General features: G+C 32.7%; 1 protein-coding gene across 2 annotated transcripts in view; it reads right to left on the bottom strand.

Annotated features, from left to right (window-relative positions):
• The window catches only part of LOC138320432 (nociceptin receptor-like), a 96,659-nt gene that overhangs the window by 24,251 nt on the left and 50,075 nt on the right, over positions 1-22,333 (bottom strand). The window contains exon 1 of one of the 2 annotated variants that reach the window (XM_069263392.1): positions 13,684-13,822. The exons of the other annotated variant lie outside the window; for it this stretch is intronic. The gene's annotated coding sequence lies outside the window, so the exon portion shown is untranslated. Of the gene's footprint in view, positions 1-13,683; positions 13,823-22,333 lie in introns of those variants that run through there. 2 annotated transcript variants of the gene reach the window in all.

Genomic DNA, 22,333 nt, shown 5'->3' with positions numbered 1-22,333 from the left:
ATGTATGATTGCCACTTCTCACCTGGGACACAGATCGTGACACCGACGTGCTCCATGGTCTCAAATAAGTAACAAATTGGAATTATAAATCACATACGTAATTCTTAATTAAATTGGTTTGGTTTTACTAGCTACACAGAAGGCTGCAGGGTACTGTAATAGCACTCGTTAACCTCATATAAATGTAAGTTTGGTGTTTGCTGTTCAGTGAGCTTGCTTGCTCAGGGCTTAGTTATAACCTAAATTGGTGTAGATAAAATGTACATATTAAAATATTTGGTAGTGTATGAAAAAAACCTTTAAACTTTAAAGTGTATGAAAAAACTGCTTTGGTAGTGTATGAAAACAGTAATTTGTTAGATGTGTATGAAAACAGTAATTTGGTAGTGTTTGGTCTAGAAAATTATGCTATCGGGTGAAAAAATAGCACATGAGAAATAGTTGTTTGTTTGTTGTTGTTGTTTTATAGTGTATTTTTACATGCTTTCCGTTATACTGGTGAAATGGGTGGTATGGATGTAGACACTAAGTGAAGAACGGTGCACACCCGATAACACACACAGCGCCTTACATTATTTGTTCAAAACAACACGTCGGGTTATCATGACAAAAACCCGACTCCGCTTAAATTGTATGAATATGTGACAAAGCGATCAGTTTGGATCACGAACTTCTAATTCCATATTTACAAATTTCATTCAGCTGTTGATCCTAGTCACGATCAGCTGGCAAATGTTCCCTATCAGCACTCGCGCGCGTTCTCCGCACCACATCCGTGCTCCGCGCGCACCACATCCGTACTCCACACCACATCCGTATTCCGCACCGCATCCGTACTCTACACAACATCCGTACTCCGCATACTTCAAAAAGTATTAACATCCGTTTTTAAAACGCAATAGAAAGCAATTAGCATCAATTAACATTGCCTTGTTATACATGTAGTTTCCTTCTTTGATGCAGAAAAGCATCGTTGTATTATATAGTGATTATTCAGAGACGTATACGGCCCTATTAAACGGAGACTTTATAATTACGTCACCAGGTGATGGACGGTGTTCCAGGTTATTGTAACATTAATACATGCCATTCCAGAACCGAAATGCCTTTTGGCCCTTTCACAACAAGCGTAACAAATGCAGTGATGTCAAATAATAATTACTTTAAGTTAAATAATGGATAATGAAACTCGTGCAGAGTACATGGGTACTTCAGGTATAGTTCCTATAAAGAAGACGTTTGTAATCCAGTTCTAATAAACTGAAAGTTGATTACCGGTACCCAGCTATCCATCACTAAACACGATCTCTTTTTGTGGATAAGATGCAATTAACCTGTTTTGAGTGGAATAATCGAGATTTTAAAACTTGCATCAGGGTTTGCGGTGTAGTGTACCACGGGAAATGTACTAACATGCCTCTCCCAGCGTAGATGTAAACTTTCAGGGTGACAAGCACAAATGGCCGCTTATTGATCAAACAATATTTATACAGTATAAAAACGGTTGTTATGTTAGTAATACTTTTATGTTGATATGTAAGAAATATATATGTACATACTAATCAGGGATTGAATCATTTTCAATAAATTGTAGGCAACGAGGAAACTGATTTTCAGCCGAAACATACAGCGTTATACAGATGTATTAGGATAATAAAAGAATAATTTAAATACAATTCTAAATAAGGTAAGCATAGCAGCTTGCATCATCCCACTCTTCCCGATTGATATAGGTCAAATGTCAAATACATTCTCAATACATAGAGGATGCTAACGGGAAACATTAAATACTATACGAAATATGACCACTCATGAAACTGGCTCCAACAGCGTCCCGCCTCTCAAACCTCGGGCAACGTATTTCATTCATTAATATATTACCAGAAAAAAAGTACTAAAATGTTTGTCTTTGTTTCAATTATTGGGCCCTGCCTCTGCCCATGGCTATAGTGACCATTTTCTGACCTAAATTGGTCGGCTCTGATCTGTAGTCCTATCATGAAAGGTGTCTTTGACAAATTTTGTTGCAAATCGTGCAACATTTTATGGTATCAATCACAATGAAAAACTAACGACAAAACCAGTAGCGACATTTTACCATTACAAAAGCTTATTAAATCTACTGTTCCGGTTTACCTAATTATCGATACCTGCATGTATCTATTATTATCGACACTCCTAGGGCTATAAAGACCTATACCGGGACCTGGCAAAGTCCATAAACTTGGTATCATGCACATCTACAACCATTTTTGTATGCCAATTATATGGGCGATGGTAACAGTTACAGCCAGTTGTTACGGATCCTGTGTCTATGGCAGGAAACGTCAATCTTGCATTCAATTGTGTGTAAATCCGTTGTTATGTTCAAGTCATTAAATGTATTGTTATCTTGTGAAGTGAGATTTGAACACAAATATTAGGTAATGAGCACTAACCGCACCATAATCATGCATTAAACACCACACGAATTCGAGTCTGATGAGAGACAGAAAATGTCCTAAAGACAACATGCACACAGTGGGGCGTTTTAATTACGGCCCGATAATAAACTTGCATTCACACGCCCCATCGGTCAAATCCGTGCATGTCAACTTCTGGCAGAATCAACAAATAAAATCGCTTCTCGAAATTCGTAAATGTTACGGCGGCGTATTAGGGCCACTACAAACTTTTATTTATCTTGTACGTACAAGTTATTATCTTGTACGTACAAGTTAGTATCTTGTACGTACAAGATAGTATCTTGTACGTACAAGTTATTATCTTGTACGTACAACTTAGTATCTTGTACGTACAAGTTAGTATCTTGTACGTACAAGATAGTATCTTGTACGTACAAGTTAGTATCTTGTACGTACAAGTTATTATATTGTACGTACAAGTTAGTATCTTGTACGTACAAGTTAGTATCTTGTACGTACAAGATAGTATCTTGTACGTACAAGTTAGTATCTTGTACGTACAAGTTAGTATCTTGTACGTACAACTTAGTATCTTGTACGTACAACTTAGTATCTTGTACGTACAAGTTAGTATCTTGTACGTACAACTTAGTATCTTGTACGTACAAGATAGTATAATGTTGAAACTCTCGGTATTAAAGGCTTTGGCTGGTTTACTCTCACAATGGCATCGCATGCTATACGTATATTACGTAAACTTTGTTTAAGCCAAAGGGAGAAAAGAATATATGTTGTGGAGTTGTAATGCTGTGATAAGTTTCCGAACACTTATATGTAAATGTTTATAACAGAGTATTTACTATGATCATCATTTGGACAATAATTGATGTGTGTATATATGTCTAATAAACACAAAAACACATATGAAATATTTTGTTTTGCTTTTGTTGTCTTTGCAATCAGTAACTCATTCGAATTAGGGCATAATGCCTAGGATTTTTTTTCGGAGGCAGTTAATTATTTTCAATACTACTATTCTGAAGTAAAATAAATGCTCAAACATTTCCAATAAGGGCACCATTGTGAAGTATTTAACTTTTATTACTGAAGAAAATTACGAATTTGTTTAATAGATCAAACTTATCATTCATCGGAGATGAATCATATCCGTTTTATCACTAAATATATCTTATCTATAAAACAAGCGACTATACAGTTTTCTCGAAAGGAACTATACAGTGTCAGTTTCAAAATAATGCAAGTGACTATACAGTTTCAACTCATAATCCGGCAATTTCAAATTACGATTGTGAAAAAGATATTGTTCTCATTAACATATATTCATATTTTTAATATTGTCAAATAAGTTAATAAACCTGTGATCGTGCTTGAAGCAATGTAAAGTAGACCGACTATCTTTAATTACGAAAAATATCAGGCGGGTGACTCAATTCTGCGGTGATGAACAGCAGTTCAACTCAACTTGTATGTTCAAGATACTAAGTTGTACGTACAAGATACTATCTTGTACGTACAAGATACTAAGTTGTACGTACAAGATACTAACTTGTACGTACAAGATACTATCTTGTACGTACAAGATTAGTAACTTGTACGTACAAGATACTAAGTTGTACGAACAAGATACTAACTTGTACGTACAAGATACTATCTTGTACGTACAAGATACTATCTTGTACGTACAAGATACTAAGTTGTACGTACAAGATACTATCTTGTACGTACAAGATACTAACTTGTACGAACAAGATACTAACTTGTACGAACAAGATACTATCTTGTACGTACAAGATACTATCTTGTACGTACAAGATACTAACTTGTACGTACAAGATACTAACTTGTACGTACAAGATACTATCTTGTACGTACAAGATACTATCTTGTACGTACAAGATACTAAGTTGTACGTACAAGATACTAAGTTGTACGTACAAGATACTAAGTTGTACGTACAAGATAAATAAAATTTTGTAATGGCCCTCGCTTCTCGAGATTCGCAATGTGTGTTGGTTTCCACAGATATTTAAATCATGCACGGATTTGGTGTTTACTGAGACTGCGTTAAATCTATCACGATGCATGTACAAACACGGTATTTATTGGATTATTCAGAAAGCAGGCAATAAACCGTCATATCCGAGAACTTCCTTTCTTTACCATCGGAAACGTATTAATTAAGAGAATATATATATCGCTTTCCTTTCTAAAAAGAAATGTGCTTCAGACTATTCGACCTTAATCGACATTTACCAGCAATAAAACCTAAGGCAGTTGCTTTTCTGGATCGCCTGGTTATATATATTCTTCTTGTCCTAAGAAGTAAAGAAAATTCCATGAAAAGGTATATTTAAAACTTATCCATGATCTATTTTACTTTTCTATTTTCATGTAAATGCACAAAATTAACATAGGACAAAAACGTTTTATCCCATTGTGTTATTTCCGGTTTAATCTATTTTAGCAAAATCAGAATTTTACCTGAAATCGCCATTATCTGATGATGACAGACAGTTAAATAGAGAATAATGTGTTATTGTACATACAAATAATCGTTTGATATATAACATATACACGACTCGTTAAAGTGATTGTCCACTTTGGTTTGTATAAACTGACCGCTGCGTGTGGCCCACGAGTGCACCGACCGACTGCCCGAGCCCATATCACGGAGGGATGACGAAGATATATAGACACCCCTAATGGGAAGGAACATATACGTGTAAACATGCGAAAGGCACATCAGAACATGCAGTTGTTTTGCCGAACAAATTTGTCAGATGTAGATAAGGCAGAAAAGATGGGGCATTGTCAGCTTGCAATTTTAACAACTCTAGTTTTAGAAATAAATTATTCAAACGAAGCTTACACCTTAGCCAAATAGTGATCAAAATAGCTTTATTAAATATGTATAAAACAATTTACTATTCAAAACAATGTTCAAAGATAAATATCCTTTTGTCTACGAAATTTGAAATTTACAAGACTAACAATGCTTTGCGTGAAAACCCTAATAACGTTGGACATGGTACCATTTAGATGTATATTAACATAATTGTAAGGAATGTATAGAGTGTAGATATGTAAACCCGTGACTGTTGCTTTGATGTACAACCACGATATCTCCTGGCAAGGACGGCAAATAACAATTGAACTATCATTTTTAAGATAAACTTGAACTAGACCATTTTATTGGCTCGCCTACTATTTTAATTGTTAAAAACAACCACGGCTATTTTACAGATGTGTTTGTTCTTGTTATCAGTTGGTATATTGTAAATACAAAAATAGGTTTTCTACTGTTGCTAGGTCCGTATGATCTGGTGTGTACAGCGCCAGATTTCTCGCCGGGAGACGTGCATTGTGATTGTCATCATCGATGAATTTCACCTCCAGTAGGAGTTCACTCGAGGGTTAGCATATCAAGTGAGAACTGTGAACCTTTGAAATGTAACAAATAAATAACCTGCTATAGATACAAAGACCTCACGAAGGCGCCACTTGTATTAGATATATACATAGACATTAAATACTACTGACAGCCCCTACATTGTACACGGTTCTCCCTAAATGTAACTATTGCCCGTGAGATACTTCACAAGTTTCTATTGTTTTATCGAAAACTCACAGCGGTCAGGCATGTGATCTTATTATTGAGTTGGTCCCACTTATCAAAAGGAAACTTTTACTAATACTTCCATTCCAAAGAGACAGTTATTATATTGCGGTAACTTAATAGTTTAAGGTCAATTTTTCATATTTCGCCTTCCAAACTTCTCTGCACCATTTCGACTATTTCCTATTTAACCGGCTTTCAAAAACTGATAGGCAGTGATAAAGTATCCATTTGCATTACTTAATACAGAACATAAGAAGGAAAATAAGAAAAAATGCGCTTTATCGCGTTATGATTAATTTGTCCTAAGTACATCCTAAGCATTTCCGATGTCATTTGCGGAAAAAAATAAGCCCATGGAAATAAAATCATTAGTACACTTCCAACATTTTAAACAATGTTTACCATCTTAAGGACATTCAACATTTTAAAATCAAAACTACAAATATTGTTGCGATTAACAAAGCATGATTTGGGTTTTACATTACGATAGCACGTAAGTACGCACAAACTGCACATTGCGTCATTACGTCATGGCGTCGTTCAGAACGACGTCACAATACATGTTAAATATATCATTACACCAACGGGAGTTATAGAAGAATTATGATATCATCATTGCCGGTTTTGGTTGGTAAGAATAGGAAACAAAAACATTATTTATCACACCAGTGCACCATTCTGGATTTAAAAATATACAAAAAGGCAAAAATTGACATCTATACCTCTGTACTCAATGATAAATAATATTTTGCTACTTACAACAAATAAGAAATATGAGGGTTTAAAAACGATATTCAAATTGGAATTTTATCGTTTTATTTGGAAATCCAAAAAACAAAATGTACTTTGATCTGAATGTTATACCGGTATCAATTCGCCATCAGGCTTTGTTGAATGTGTGATTAAAAGCGTAATAGTGATCCGTTCCTTCAGCAACATATACATATCAGCTAGGTTACCAATGTAATATTGGAGATAACTGCGTATTCACCCAAACACATTACCTAAGCCTCTTACATGTACAGGTACAAGTAAGCAAACTCCGTGTACAACGTAATATCAACGGATTCGTAAGTGAATGTAAAGTATAAAAGTTTACACTAGTATCCACACTCACTAAACAAGCCAGAATTCCAGATAACTATGTCCCTTGGTTTTATGCTATAATACAGGTCGATGACTGTATGTAATACACACAATGTTCTTCAGTTCTTTGGCTACAGTTAGTTTATATCGACATGAAATACTATCATAACATATGCCTTAACTTAGGTAAACTTTTAACGATGTAATTGCGTGTCCGTCCACATGTCCATTTTTATGCTCTGTTTTCATGGCTTAGTTGGCGCCACATTACGATTCATATTTGTTTGTTTTGTTTGCATGATTTATTGTTTTCTTTGTACATTTCTTTAAAGTAGCATCTAAATGTTTTTAAAACCCAAAGTCGTTTAAATAACGAAACAAAAATGATAAGGGAGGTATGGCTCGTGTAAAGATTTCTGAATACAATAATGATGATACGTTGTCCTGACCAAATGTCACTTTAACTGATCATAAGTATCTAATTATCACAGTACACAAGTTTACCGATAACGCGAGTGGAAATATATTGTCATGTAAATGTGGCTTACAAGATGCTGTTCTGTATACTTCCACAGTACTCTTCAGTAAGACAGCACTATAATGAGGATATCATGATTCTACTATCACAAGGAGACACATTTAACTTCAATAAATAAATATATAGATAAAATCAAAAATGAAAAGAAAGAAATAAAAAAAAATCTAGCCTTTGTCATAACAAAGTTAATTCTATAGATTCATACGTAGTGCTGCCTGTTTCCGAATCCCTAGTGTCTGTTACATTTAACAATAAAATATTCTGAAATAGAAAAATAATTAAGCAATGCCGTCCCTAAACTACCACACATTTCATTTGGCAGCTTGAAACAAACAATATTCCATCACTGTTGACAAGTGAAGGCCAGAATTCACATTCACATTGGAATTTAACAAACAAAAAAGAAAGCTTGGTTGCCCATCTGTGCGAATCTTATCATCAAGCACTATTATCAATATACAGGCCATCACAGCCTGACCAACTGGCACGGTAAGTGTCGTTGGTGGACCCAGCCTTGCAATAAATGAAGATAATTGGAACGAATCCTCAATGGTTAGTTAGGGCCAACCGAGTATTGTATAAACTTCCATAAAAAGCTACTCTGAAGTGCTAACGCATACAGCTACTATTGTAAATAAAGAATTATACTTCGCTCTTAATGATCCCTAATAAAGCTTATAAAACAGCGGACTCCACAGGGTCATAATCTTTAATGAAAACTTCTAATTTACATAGTGCCTTCAATGTGGTCTCCAAGAACACAAAGAACTTTTTATTAAGCCGAATCAAGCAGAAGTAGCAGCAGTGTATATGTTGACAGGCAAATATCCATTTTATTCCCTATTCTGGTCACTACGCAACCTTAACCAGACATATCATGTAACATGTTTTAGTAAATTATGTTTATGATATAACTACGGATGAATGTACGTTTACTACGGTCAATAGACCATAGACAGACAGGACTTGTTAATATGGACTTACATTCTGGGTGATAATGAGAGCATTATCACTTATTCAGTAGATAGACCTCCTACTCTATGTTACTGTACTGTCTTCTGACTTAGTAGATAGTTTGTCCCTCTCTATGCCACTGTACTGTCTTCTGACTCAGTAGATAGTTCGTCCTAACACATTAAAATTTAACTTGAACGTAAAGACACTAAATGATCAGTGTATACTTAGAAGCATGGATCATTTGAGACAGCGTAACAATAACTATAAGATTTTGGCCACAAGCTAGTCTGTTCCAGAGATTATCTGTTCAGTTGATACAAGCGAGCAGGAAATGTCGCCCAATAAAATAGCACGGATGAGTGAAGAACATATCTACGGATATCATTGGATAATTAAGCAAATATTTACCTTCAGTACAGAAATCTGCCTTCATTATTCTAAGAAGTAAGATAAGAAAACACATGTTGTGTCGTTACTTATCTCCTTCATAAAAATAATTTTAACTACTACCTATAATGATTACCCTCTCTACCACTACCTATAGTGATTACTCTCTCTACCACTACCTATAATGATTACCCTCTCTACCACTACATATAATGATTACTCTCTATACCACTACCTATAATGATTACTCTCTCTACCACTACCTATAATGAATACCCTCTCTACCACTACATATAATGAATACTCTCTATACCACTACCTATAATGATTACCTCTCTACCACTACCTATAATGAATACTCTCTCTACCACTACCTATAATGATTACACTCTCTACCACTACCTACAATGATTACCCTCTCTACCACTACCTATAATGATTTCCCTCTCTACCACTACCTATAATGATTTCCCTCTCTACTACTACCTATAATGATTACCCTCTCTACCACTACCTATAATGATTACTCTCTCTACCACTACCTATAATGATTACTCTCTCTACCACTACCTATAATGATTACTCTCTCTACCACTACCTATAATGATTACCCTCTCTACCACTACCTATAATGATTACTCTCTCTACTACTACCTATAATGATTTCCCTCTCTACCACTACCTATAATGATTACTCTCTCTACCACTACCTATAATGATTACCCTCTCTACCGCTACCTATAATGATTACCCTCTCTACCACTACCTATAATGCTTATTCTCTCTACCACTACCTATAATAATTACCCTCTCTACCACTACCTATAATGATTACCCTCTCTACCACTACCTATAATGAATACCCTCTCTACCACTATCTATAATGATTACCCTCTCTACCACTACCTATAATGATTACCCTCTCTACCACTACCTATAATGAATACCTTCTCTACCACTACCTATAATGATTACCCTCTCTACCACTACCTATAATGATTACCCTCTCTACCACTACCTATATTGATTACCCTCTCTACCGCTACCTATAATGATTACCCTCTCTACTACTACCTATATTGATTACCCTCTCTACCGCTACCTATAATGATTACCCTCTCTACTACTACCTATAATGATTACTCTCTCTACCACTACCTATAATGAATACTCTCTCTACTGCTACCTATTATAAATAATCTCTCTACTGCTACCTCTTATAATAATCTCTCTACTGCTACCTATAATGAATACTCTCTCTACTGCTACCTATTATAATAATCTCTCTACTGCTACCTATTATAATAATCTCTCTACTGCTACCTATTATAAATAATCTCTCTAGTGCTACATATTATAATAATCTCTCTTCTGCTACCTATTATAATAATCTCTCTACTGCTACCTATTATAATAATCTCTCTACTGCTACCTATTATAATAATCTCTCTACTGCTACCTATTATAAATAATCTCTCTCTACTGCTACCTATTATAAATAATCTCTCTACTGCTACCTATTATAATAATCTCTCTACTGCTACCTATTATAATAATCTCTCTACTGCTACCTATTATAATAATCTCTCTACTGCTACCTATTATAAATAATCTCTCTACTGCTACCTATTATAATAATCTCTCTACTGCTACCTATTATAATAATCTCTCTACTGCTACCTATTATAATAATCTCTCTACTGCTACCTATTATAATAATCTCTCTACTGCTACCTATTATAATAATCTCTCTACTGCTACCTATTACAAATAATCTCTCTACTGCTACCTCTTATAATAATCTCTCTACTGCTACCTATTATAATTATCTCTCTATCTGCTACCTATTATAATAATCTCTCTACTGCTACCTATTATAATAATCTCTCTATGCTACATATTATAATAATCTCTCTTCTGCTACCTATTATAATAATCTCTCTACTGCTACCTATTATAATAATCTCTCTACTGCTACCTATTATAATAATCTCTCTACTGCTACCTATTATAAATAATCTCTCTACTGCTACCTATTATAAATAATCTCTCTACTGCTACCTATTATAATAATCTCTCTACTGCTACCTATTATAATAATCTCTCTACTGCTACCTATTATAATAATCTCTCTACTGCTACCTATTATAAATAATCTCTCTACTGCTACCTATTATAATAATCTCTCTACTGCTACCTATTATAATAATCTCTCTACTGCTACCTATTATAATAATCTCTCTACTGCTACCTATTATAATAATCTCTCTACTGCTACCTATTATAATAATCTCTCTACTGCTACCTATTATAAATAATCTCTCTACTGCTACCTATTATAAATAATCTCTCTACTGCTACCTATTATAAATAATCTCTCTAGTGCTACCTATTATAATAATCTCTCTACTGCTACCTATTATAAATAATCTCTCTAGTGCTACCTATTATAATAATCTCTCTACTGCTACCTATTGTAATAATCTCTCTACTGCTACCTATTATAATAATCTCTCTACTGCTACCTATTATAAATAATCGCTCTAGTGCTACCTATTATAATAATCACTCTACTGCTACCTATTACAATAATCTCTCTACTGCTACCTATTATAATAATCTCTCTACTGCTACCTATTATAAATAATCTCTCTACTGCTACCTATTATAGATAATCTCTCTACTTTTAACTATAATGAATACTCTCTCTAACTTCCGATGACCATACATTGCGCTCACCTCTTATCAAAACTTACAAAACTAGAGATGAAAAGATGAGACAGAATTTAACACTACAGTCTGGCTTGGAAAAAAACTACTGAATAAAAACATCTACAAATATGTTATTATGTTGCTAGTAATTATGACTAAGTCACAAGCAATTTCATTTTTCTTCTTGGAGCATACACCAATGTTAATAATGAAAACTTCTCGGCACGATATTGAAAACGATCATCCCAAAGTCTGAGTATTGTATTTTTCTTTATGACGATGATGGAAAAATTCGATTAATCATCAGAATCATCCCAGACATAAATATTTGCAGATGTATTTGATGATACTGGACAAAATAAATAAACATCAGTATTGTTTGAAGGTAAACAGCCAAAGGAATATATCTATACAAGATAAACCTGACACTACCTACGATCAAAACGTCTGGGGCTATACTGAAAACAGATTTAATTGATTCCTCGTTCTTCTGAAAAAAAATTATAATGCTAAATAAATATAAATACATTATAATGCTAAATAAATGTTACTACATCATAATGCTAAATAAATATAAATACATCATAATGCTAAATGAATATATAAATACATTATAATGCTAAATAAATATAAATACATCATAATGCTAAATAAATATAAATACATCATAATGCTAAATAAACATATATAATACATTATAATGCTAAATAAATATAAATACATTATAAAGGTAAATAAATATAAATACATCATAAATGCTAAATAAATATATATAATACATTATAATGCTAAATAAATATAAATACATTATAATGCTAAATAAATATAAATACATCATAATGCTAAATAAATATAAATACATCATAATGCTAAATGAATATATAAATACATTATAACGCTAAATAAATATAAATACATCATAATGCTAAATAAATATAAATACATCAAATGCTAAATGAATATATAAATACATTATAATGCTAAATAAATATAAATACATCATAATGCTAAATAAATATAAATACATCATAATGCTAAATAAATATATATAATACATTATAATGCTAAATAAATATAAATACATTATAAAGGTAAATAAATATAAATACATCATAATGCTAAATAAATATATATAATACATTATAATGCTAAATAAATATAAATACATTATAATGCTAAATAAATATAAATACATCATAACAAGATAACAAGAGAGTTACTTAGGAGGATGTGGTGCCATAAATATCGACAATAGCTTGTAACACGAAATGGTGTAACAGTAATTATCCTTTAACTCACATTTTCAACAATCAACATAACATCACATAATTAGATACATATGTAGTATATGAGCAGCGCTCAGTGACGAAGACATGTTGTCTGTACTCGGATGTGATGGCTATATCCAAATATCTCATAGGAAGTTCATATACGTCCTTTTAAACAGCAATATGTATTTCTTACGAAATTTAAACTTCAATTGTCATTTATTGTTAAAAAAGACATCACAATGTTTTACCTGAAATTTGGTACTTAATATCTTAACATAAACTATAAAGTATTATGATTGAAAACATATTCCTAAGCATACAGTTTTTACATTTGAAATTTGAAATTTCAGTTTGCGTTGAACGGTTCATAACGGCAATGCATTTTGTATGCTGTATCTGGAATGTGATACTGAATGATTTGATTACAAGTTAAAAACTATCATGATTATTTTAAAGGGATGATCCCAAGAAATTGAAAGGCGCAACAGTTGTAGAATGATTATCAATGAATTTTTGTAAATCAGAATATTGCAGTAAATTCGTTTCTACTCTGTTATTTGTTTTGGTGTATTACGAACAAGGTTATTTATCACTTATAATTGAAATATCAAATGAAATGTCAATATCACCTATAATGTGTATAATATACCAAGTAAGACAGGAAAAATATTAAAAACTGGTACTTACAGGTAAGCAGTCACAGTAATGGAAAGCCATGTTCCAATATTGTAAGTCCTTACGGTCTAGTCGGTCACAGATCTGATTTCTAACTAAATCTCGATAAGCCTGTGGATACAGTGGCTGAACGGGTGACTGGCAAAGCGCGGACACGACTCAGATTGATCCACCATTATTGCCGCTATTTAACTAAGAGTTGGTCTCACCCGGATTGGCGTTGTTTACAAATGTATTGTATCGGGATTTCAATTACCACCGCGGCCCGGAGCAACTGTACTGACAGACGTACATGGCTGCCGTATATATATAATTACATATTGTGTTGTGTCGTCGACCTATCATTTCCACCTGTATAAAATACCTCATTACGCCCAACATTATCACTTACACCTGAACAGGAGTAACTCATTAAGTTAGGCGATTCATTAATCAGCTCGAATCACATAGATACATATAAAGGCCACGAAAACAGTATCATTAAAAGGACATCTACACGTCTAGCTTGTGGTGGTCAATGTTCTAGGATCTTTGTTAGGACTTTTCACATGGATATCATTAGTATCCGAATTGTCTTACACAATCATTGTTTAATTTGTCACATGACAGAGGAGTCGGGTACTGAAGGTGATCTATCGAGATCATCGCCGGTCGCTTATCTTTAGGACATTAAATCGAAGGATGTGACGGTTGACTAAATATACTAGATATACTATCGACCATATCTAAATGTTGTCAAATAATCTTATTGCAAAAATAGTTAGAATAAACAAGTGTCACTGAACTTAGTGGGATAGTGGCGTAATGGTACCTAGCGCATGGGGAAATAGTTGTCTCAGTATGTTACTATTTGAAGTGATGAACAAATTCTGTATACCTTACAAATTGTATCACGAGTAAATTGAATAATCCAGTGGAATATGTATCAAATCATGCACATCATTGTTTATAAATATGGGTAAAATAAGTTATATCAGAGTTAACCAACGCTATTTTCCGGGTAACACGGAGAATAAGTTCAGATAGTAAATAGAAGGCAAGGACATAACGGTGGCCTCATTTTTATGATATTACTGATAATACATAATTAACGAAATAAGAGAAGATAAAAACCAGTATTGCCACATCAACAGATATGAGATATGAACATAACGTAACTAGTACCCGTGTAGATATAGTGTAAAGTACGTTTTTCAAAACTACCTGAACAGTCCAATGCCATTTGGTCTAAGTATTAAACAAACTACTGCGATCATCCACGGAAATAATTTAATATCAATAAATATAATACAAATATCAGGTAGGAAATATACATCAAGGAATAAATTAAAGTTATTTAGAGTGCAAAGAATAGAGAACATTTGTAGATAAACGCCAAGCAAATAATTACAAAGATCAAGTTAGAAAACCAAGTATTTTTGAAACACCCTGCCCGCCGACATCAGGAAAAAAAGTGCCGTCTATCAACCACCACATACATCCGTGATAGGTGACAGGGCCCTGGTGTAAACAGGTATATAGGTATTGTATAATACATTTATCGGTGAAGAGTATCAGATGTTTTGATCATAAATGTTTCACGTTCAAAGTGTAAGTGCAACTGATTTTGACAATAACTATCACCTAGACCAATTTGAGAGTTAGCGTCCAGACTGGGTGAGGCCCATCAGTAATTGTTAGAACAAGGAGTCTATTTTTTATACTGTTAGGACTTGTATTTATTGCGAGAACGTTGTCAGATTGTATCAGTAACGTTGTCAGCCTTTTCAGTTTCAATAGTATCGGAAGCCCTCATCACAGACTGCACGAATCGAGGATGTATATCATTCTACGTAAACCGAATGACTTAGACTGCAGCTGTGCTTTATACACAGTTCTGTCTTCCCCAATACATAACACTATTTACAAAAGGGAAACCGTAATCAAAATGTGAGCGTGTTTCGTAACCTTCCAAAACCTTTCATAATTGGGAAAATGTGTGCATGTGTACCTATGATAACATGATGGCAGAAATGGTTTGTCACGACGAGATCTACCATCATAGATGTCTCAGCAAAGTAGCGTTACCTTAACTCGACCTATGATAACATGATGGCAGAAATATCCCACCCTACTGATCTCACGTCATAGATGTCTCAGCAAAGTAGCGTTACCTTAACTCGACCTATGATAACATGATGTCAGAAATATCCCACCCTACTGATCTCACGTCATAGATGTCTCAGCAAAGTAGCGTTACCTTAACTCGACCTATGATAACATGATGTCAGAAATATCCCACCCTACTGATCTCACGTCTTCTAAGTTGTGTCATGGCCATGTGTACTTTGTGAACAAAATACAACAATATTATTAGAACGATATTAGTTCTAATATCGAGCTCCGTGAACTGTGCATAGATACTTACTTATGAATTACAAAATATGGATCATACTGTCCACATCGAAATGATTAAAGTTTTAATCATTACATAAATCATTGTTTTAATGAATGATACAAATTCGGATTAATGAATAGATAAATCATCAATGTTTTGTTTGCATTAATTGACTTATTCATTATTGATATATTAATAGATTGATGGTAATTAAGATGGAGTTAACTAGAATTTGGCTAATAAGTAGCGCGCGTCATTCTCAGAGTCAAATGTAACCAATACATTTATTTTGATAGGTTACCTATAATTGATATCATATATATTTATCTCAAGAGAAGATTTTTGCTTTAAAATTGTTGGAGAAAAAAGCATCCGTTGAACGATGCAATTATCCTATTGACAGTGGATTGACCTAATTTGGTTTCGAACTGCAGACCGACATGTGTATGAATAGCGATGAAGCGTCAGGTATAATCTAAGCGACTATCGATAACCAAATTCAGACAAAATAAAATACTACATGTAAATATTTCTACGGCAATCTCTTCAGACATTGACGAATATAGCACATAGCTGATATAGCACATAACGTTAACGGCACTATGTGATAACACTGTTATTACATATATCATATACCTGCACTTGAAACTAATGAGTACTTGGTCGAACATTTACAACAATTCTTTAAAACAGAGTCACGGGACATATAATAACATATAAACTTGTATAATAACTCAACGTCACATACGTTAATATAGTTCATTACGCTACACAATGAAGTAATAACTATCGTAACTATTTAGCATTATCGTCCCCGATAAGTACTGACATTAATTTCACATTAATGGTCCTTCTGACATACATTCTTTAATACCATAGACGGTTAAACATATCCATCTATAAACATTTTAGCATACAAGTTTTTATTGATCACATGAATACATCACAATAACATAAAACAGATTTTGTCAGTTTGTGATATGAAGTAGTCCCTTAATGCCAGTATACTCATCTTGTTTTGGATTGTTATCACTACCGATAACACGGTCAAATTTAGTGCCCAGGGATATCAGACTTTAAGTACACGTCTTACTTAGTACAAATAGTAGATCTATATCAGTACAGGTCTTACTTAGTACAAATAGTATATGTACAGGTCTTACTTAGTACAAATAGTATATGTACCGGTCTTACTTAGTACAAATAGTAGATCTATGTCAGTACAGGTCTTACTTAGTACAAATAGTAAATGTACAAGTCTTACTTAGTACAAATAGTATATGTACAAGTCTTACTTAGTACAAATAGTAGATCTATGTCAGTACAGGTCTTACTTAGTACAAATAGTAGATCTATGTCAGTACAGGTCTTACTTAGTACAAATAGTATATGTACAAGTCTTACTTAGTACAAATAGTATATCTATGTCAGTACAGGTCTTACTTAGTACAAATAGTATATCTATGTCAGTACAGGTCTTATTTAGTACAAATAGTAGATCTATGTCAGTACAGGTCTTACTTAGTACAAATAGTATATCTATGTCAGTACAGGTCTTACTTAGTACAAATAGTATATGTACAGATCTTACTTAGTACAAATAGTATATGTACATATCTTACTTAGTACAAATAGTAGTATATGTACAGATATTACTTAGTACAAATAGTAGATCTATATCAGTACAGGTCTTACTTAGTACAAATAGTATATGTACAGGTCTTACTTAGTACAAATAGTATATGTACAGGTCTTACTTACTTAGTACAAATAGTATATCTATGTCAGTACAGGTCTTACTTAGTACAAATAGTAGATCTATGTCAGTACAGGTCTTACTTAGTACAAATAGTAGATCTATGTCAGTACAGGTCTTACTTAGTACAAATAGTATATGTACAGTTCTTACTTAGTACAAATAGTATATCTATGTCAGAACATGTCTTATTTAGTACAAATATTATATCTATATCAGTACAGGTCTTACTTAGTACAAATAGTATATCTATATCAGTACAGGTCTTACTTAGTACAAATAGTATATGTACAGGTCTTACTTAGTACAAATAGTATATGTACAGATCTTACTTAGAACAAATAGTATATGTACAAGTCTTACTAAGTACAATTAGTATGTCTATGTCAGTACAGGTCTTACTTAGTACAAATAGTATATGTACAGGTCTTACTTAGTACAAATAGTAGATCTATGTCAGTACAGGTCTTACTTAGTACAAATAGTATATCTATGTCAGTACAGGTCTTACTTAGTACAAATAGTAGATCTATGTCAGTACAGGTCTCACTTAGTACAAATAGTATATCTATGTCAGTACCGGTCTGACTTAGTACAAATAGTATATCTATGTCAGTACAGTTCTTATTTAGTACAAATAGTATATCTATGTCAGTACAGTTCTTACTTAGTACAAATAGTATATCTATGTCAGTACAGGTCTTACTTAGTACAAATAGTAGATCTATGTCTGTACAGGTCTTACTTAGTACAAATAGTATATCTATGTCAGTTCAGGTCTTACTTAGTACAAATAGTATATCTATGTCAGTACAGGTCTTACTTAGTACAAATAGTATATGTACAGGTCTTACTTAGTACAAATAGTATATCTATGTCAGAACATGTCTTATTTAGTACAAATATTATATCTATATCAGTACAGGTCTTACTTAGTACAAATAGTATATCTATATCAGTACAGGTCTTACTTAGTACAAATAGTATATGTACAGATCTTACTTAGAACAAATAGTATATGTACAAGTCTTACTTAGTACAATTAGTATGTCTATGTCAGAACAGGTCTTACTTAGTACAAATAGTATATGTACAGGTCTTACTTAGTACAAATAGTATATCTATGTCAGTACAGGTCTTACTTAGTACAAATAGTATATCTATGTCAGCACAGGTCTTACTTAGTACAAATAGTAGATCTATGTCAGTACAGGTCTTACTTAGTACAAATAGTATATCTATGTCAGTACAGGTCTTACTTAGTACAAATAGTATATCTATGTCAGTACAGGTCTTACTTAGTACAAATAGTATCTATGTCAGTACAGGTCTTACTTAGTACAAATAGTATATCTATGTCAGTACAGGTCTTACTTAGTACAAATAGTAGATCTATGTCAGTACAGGTCTTACTTAGTACAAATAGTATATCTATGTCAGTACAGGTCTTACTTAGTACAAATAGTAGATCTATGTCAGTACAGGTCTTACTTAGTACAAATAGTATATGTACAAGTCTTACTTAGTACAAATAGTATATCTATGTCAGCACAGGTCTTACTTAGTACAAATAGTATATCTATATCAGTACAGGTCTTACTTAGTACAAATAGTATATCTATGTCAGTACAGGTCTTACTTAGTACAAATAGTATATCTATGTCAGTACAGGTCTTACTTAGTACAAATAGTATATGTACAGGTCTTACTTAGTACAAATAGTATATGTACACGTCTTACTTAGTACAAATAGTATATGTACAGGTCTTACTTAGTACAAATAGTATATCTATGTCAGTACAGGTCTTACTTAGTACAAATAGTATATCTATGTCAGTACAGGTCTTACTTAGTACAAATAGTATATCTATGTCAGTACAGGTCTTACTTAGTACAAATAGTATATCTATGTCAGTACAGGTCTTACTTAGTACAAATAGTATATCTATGTCAGTACAGGTCTTACTTAGTACAAATAGTATATCTATGTCAGTACAGGTCTTACTTAGTACAAATAGTATATGTACAAGTCTTACTTAGTACAAATAGTATATCTATGTCAGTACAGGTCTTACTTAGTACAAATAGTATATCTATATCAGTACAGGTCTTACTTAGTACAAATAGTAGATCTATGTCAGTACAGGTCTTACTTAGTACAAATAGTATATGTACAGGTCTTACTTAGTACAAATAGTATATGTACAGGTCTTACTTAGTACAAATAGTATATCTATGTCAGTACAGGTCTTACTTAGTACAAATAGTATATGTATAGGTCTTACTTAGTACAAATAGTAGATCTATGTCAGTACATGTCTTACTTAGTACAAATAGTATATGTACAGGTCTTACTTAGTACAAATAGTATATGTACAAGTCTTACTTAGTACAAATAGTATATCTATGTCAGTACAGGTCTTACTTAGTACAAATAGTATATCTATGTCAGTACAGGTCTTACTTAGTACAAATAGTATATCTATGTCAGTACAGGTCTTACTTAGTACAAATAGTATATCTATGTCAGTACAGGTCTTACTTAGTACAAATAGTATATGTACAGGTCTTACTTAGTACAAATAGTAGATCTATGTCAGTACAGGTCTTACTTAGTACAAATAGTATATCTATGTCAGTACAGGTCTTACTTAGTACAAATAGTATATCTATGTCAGTACAGGTCTTACTTAGTACAAATAGTATATGTACAAGTCTTACTTAGTACAAATAGTATATGTACAGGTCTTACTTAGTACAAATAGTATATGTACAAGTCTCACTTAGTACAAATAGTATATGTACAAGTCTTACTTAGTACAAATAGTATATGTACAGGTCTTACTTAGTACAAATAGTATATCTATGTCAGTACAGGTCTTACTTAGTACAAATAGTATATCTATGTCAGTACAGGTCTTACTTAGTACAAATAGTATATCTATGTCAGTACAGGTCTTACTTAGTACAAATAGTATATCTATGTCAGTACAGGTCTTACTTAGTACAAATAGTAGATATATGTCAGTACAGGTCTTACTTAGTACAAATAGTATATGTACAGGTCTCACTTAGTACAAATAGTATTTGTACAGATCTTACTTAGTACAAATAGTATATATACAAGTCTTACTTAGTACAAATAGTATATCTATGTCAGTACAGGTCTTACTTAGTACAAATAGTATATGTACAGATCTTACTTAGTACAAATAGTATATGTACAAGTCTTACTTAGTACAAATAGTATATCTATGTCAGTACAGGTCTTACTTAGTACAAATAGTATAAGTACAGGTCTTACTTAGTACAAATAGTATATCTATATCAGTACACGTCTTACTTAGTACAAATAGTATATGTACAGGTCTTACTTAGTACAAATAGTATAATGTACAGGTCTTACTTAGTACAAATAGTATATCTATATCAGTACAGGTCTTACTTAGTACAAATAGTATATCTATGTCAGTACAGGTCTTACTTAGTACGAATAGTAGATCTATGTCAGTACAGGTCTTACTTAGTACAAATAGTATATCTATGTCAGTACAGGTCTTACTTAGTACAAATAGTAGATCTATGTCAGTACAGGTCTTACTTAGTACAAATAGTATATGTACAGGTCTTACTTAGTACAAATAGTAGATCTATGTCAGTACAGGTCTTACTTAGTACAAATAGTATATGTACAGGTCTTACTTAGTACAAATAGTATGTCTATATCAGTACAGGTCTTATTTAGTACAAATAGTATATGTACAGGTCTTATTTAGTACAAATAGTATATGTACAGGTCTTACTTAGTACAAATAGTATATGTACAGGTCTTACTTAGTACAAATGGTATATGTACAAGTCTTACTTAGTACAAATGGTATATGTACAGGTCTTACTTAGTACAAATGGTATATGTACAAGTCTTACTTAGTACAAATGGTATATGTACAGGTCTTACTTAGTACAAATGGTATATGTACAGGTCTTACTTAGTACAAATGGTATATGTACAAGTCTCACTTAGTACAAATAGTATATGTACACGTCTTACTTAGTACAAATAGTATATGTACAAGTCTTACTTAGTACAAATAGTATATCTATGTCAGTACAGGTCTTACTTAGTACAAATAGTATATGTACAGGTCTTACTTAGTACAAATAGTATATCTATGTCAGTACAGGTCTTACTTAGTACAAATAGTATATGTACAAGTCTTACTTAGTACAAATAGTATATCTATGTCAGTACAGGTCTTACTTAGTACAAATAGTATATCTGTACAGGTCTTACTTAGTACAAATAGTAGATCTATGTCAGTACAGGTCTTACTTAGTACAAATAGTATATGTACAAGTCTTACTTAGTACAAATAGTATATCTATGTCAGTACAGGTCTTACTTAGTACAAATAGTATATGTACAGGTCTTACTTAGTACAAATAGTATATGTACAGGTCTTACTTAGTACAAATAGTATATGTACAGGTCTTACTTAGTACAAATAGTATATGTACAAGTCTTACTT

Source organism: Argopecten irradians, chromosome 4, assembly GCF_041381155.1.
Source record: "Argopecten irradians isolate NY chromosome 4, Ai_NY, whole genome shotgun sequence".
In the NCBI taxonomy this organism is placed as follows: domain Eukaryota; kingdom Metazoa; phylum Mollusca; class Bivalvia; order Pectinida; family Pectinidae; genus Argopecten; species Argopecten irradians.
This window is presented reverse-complemented; position numbering and strand designations above follow the sequence as displayed.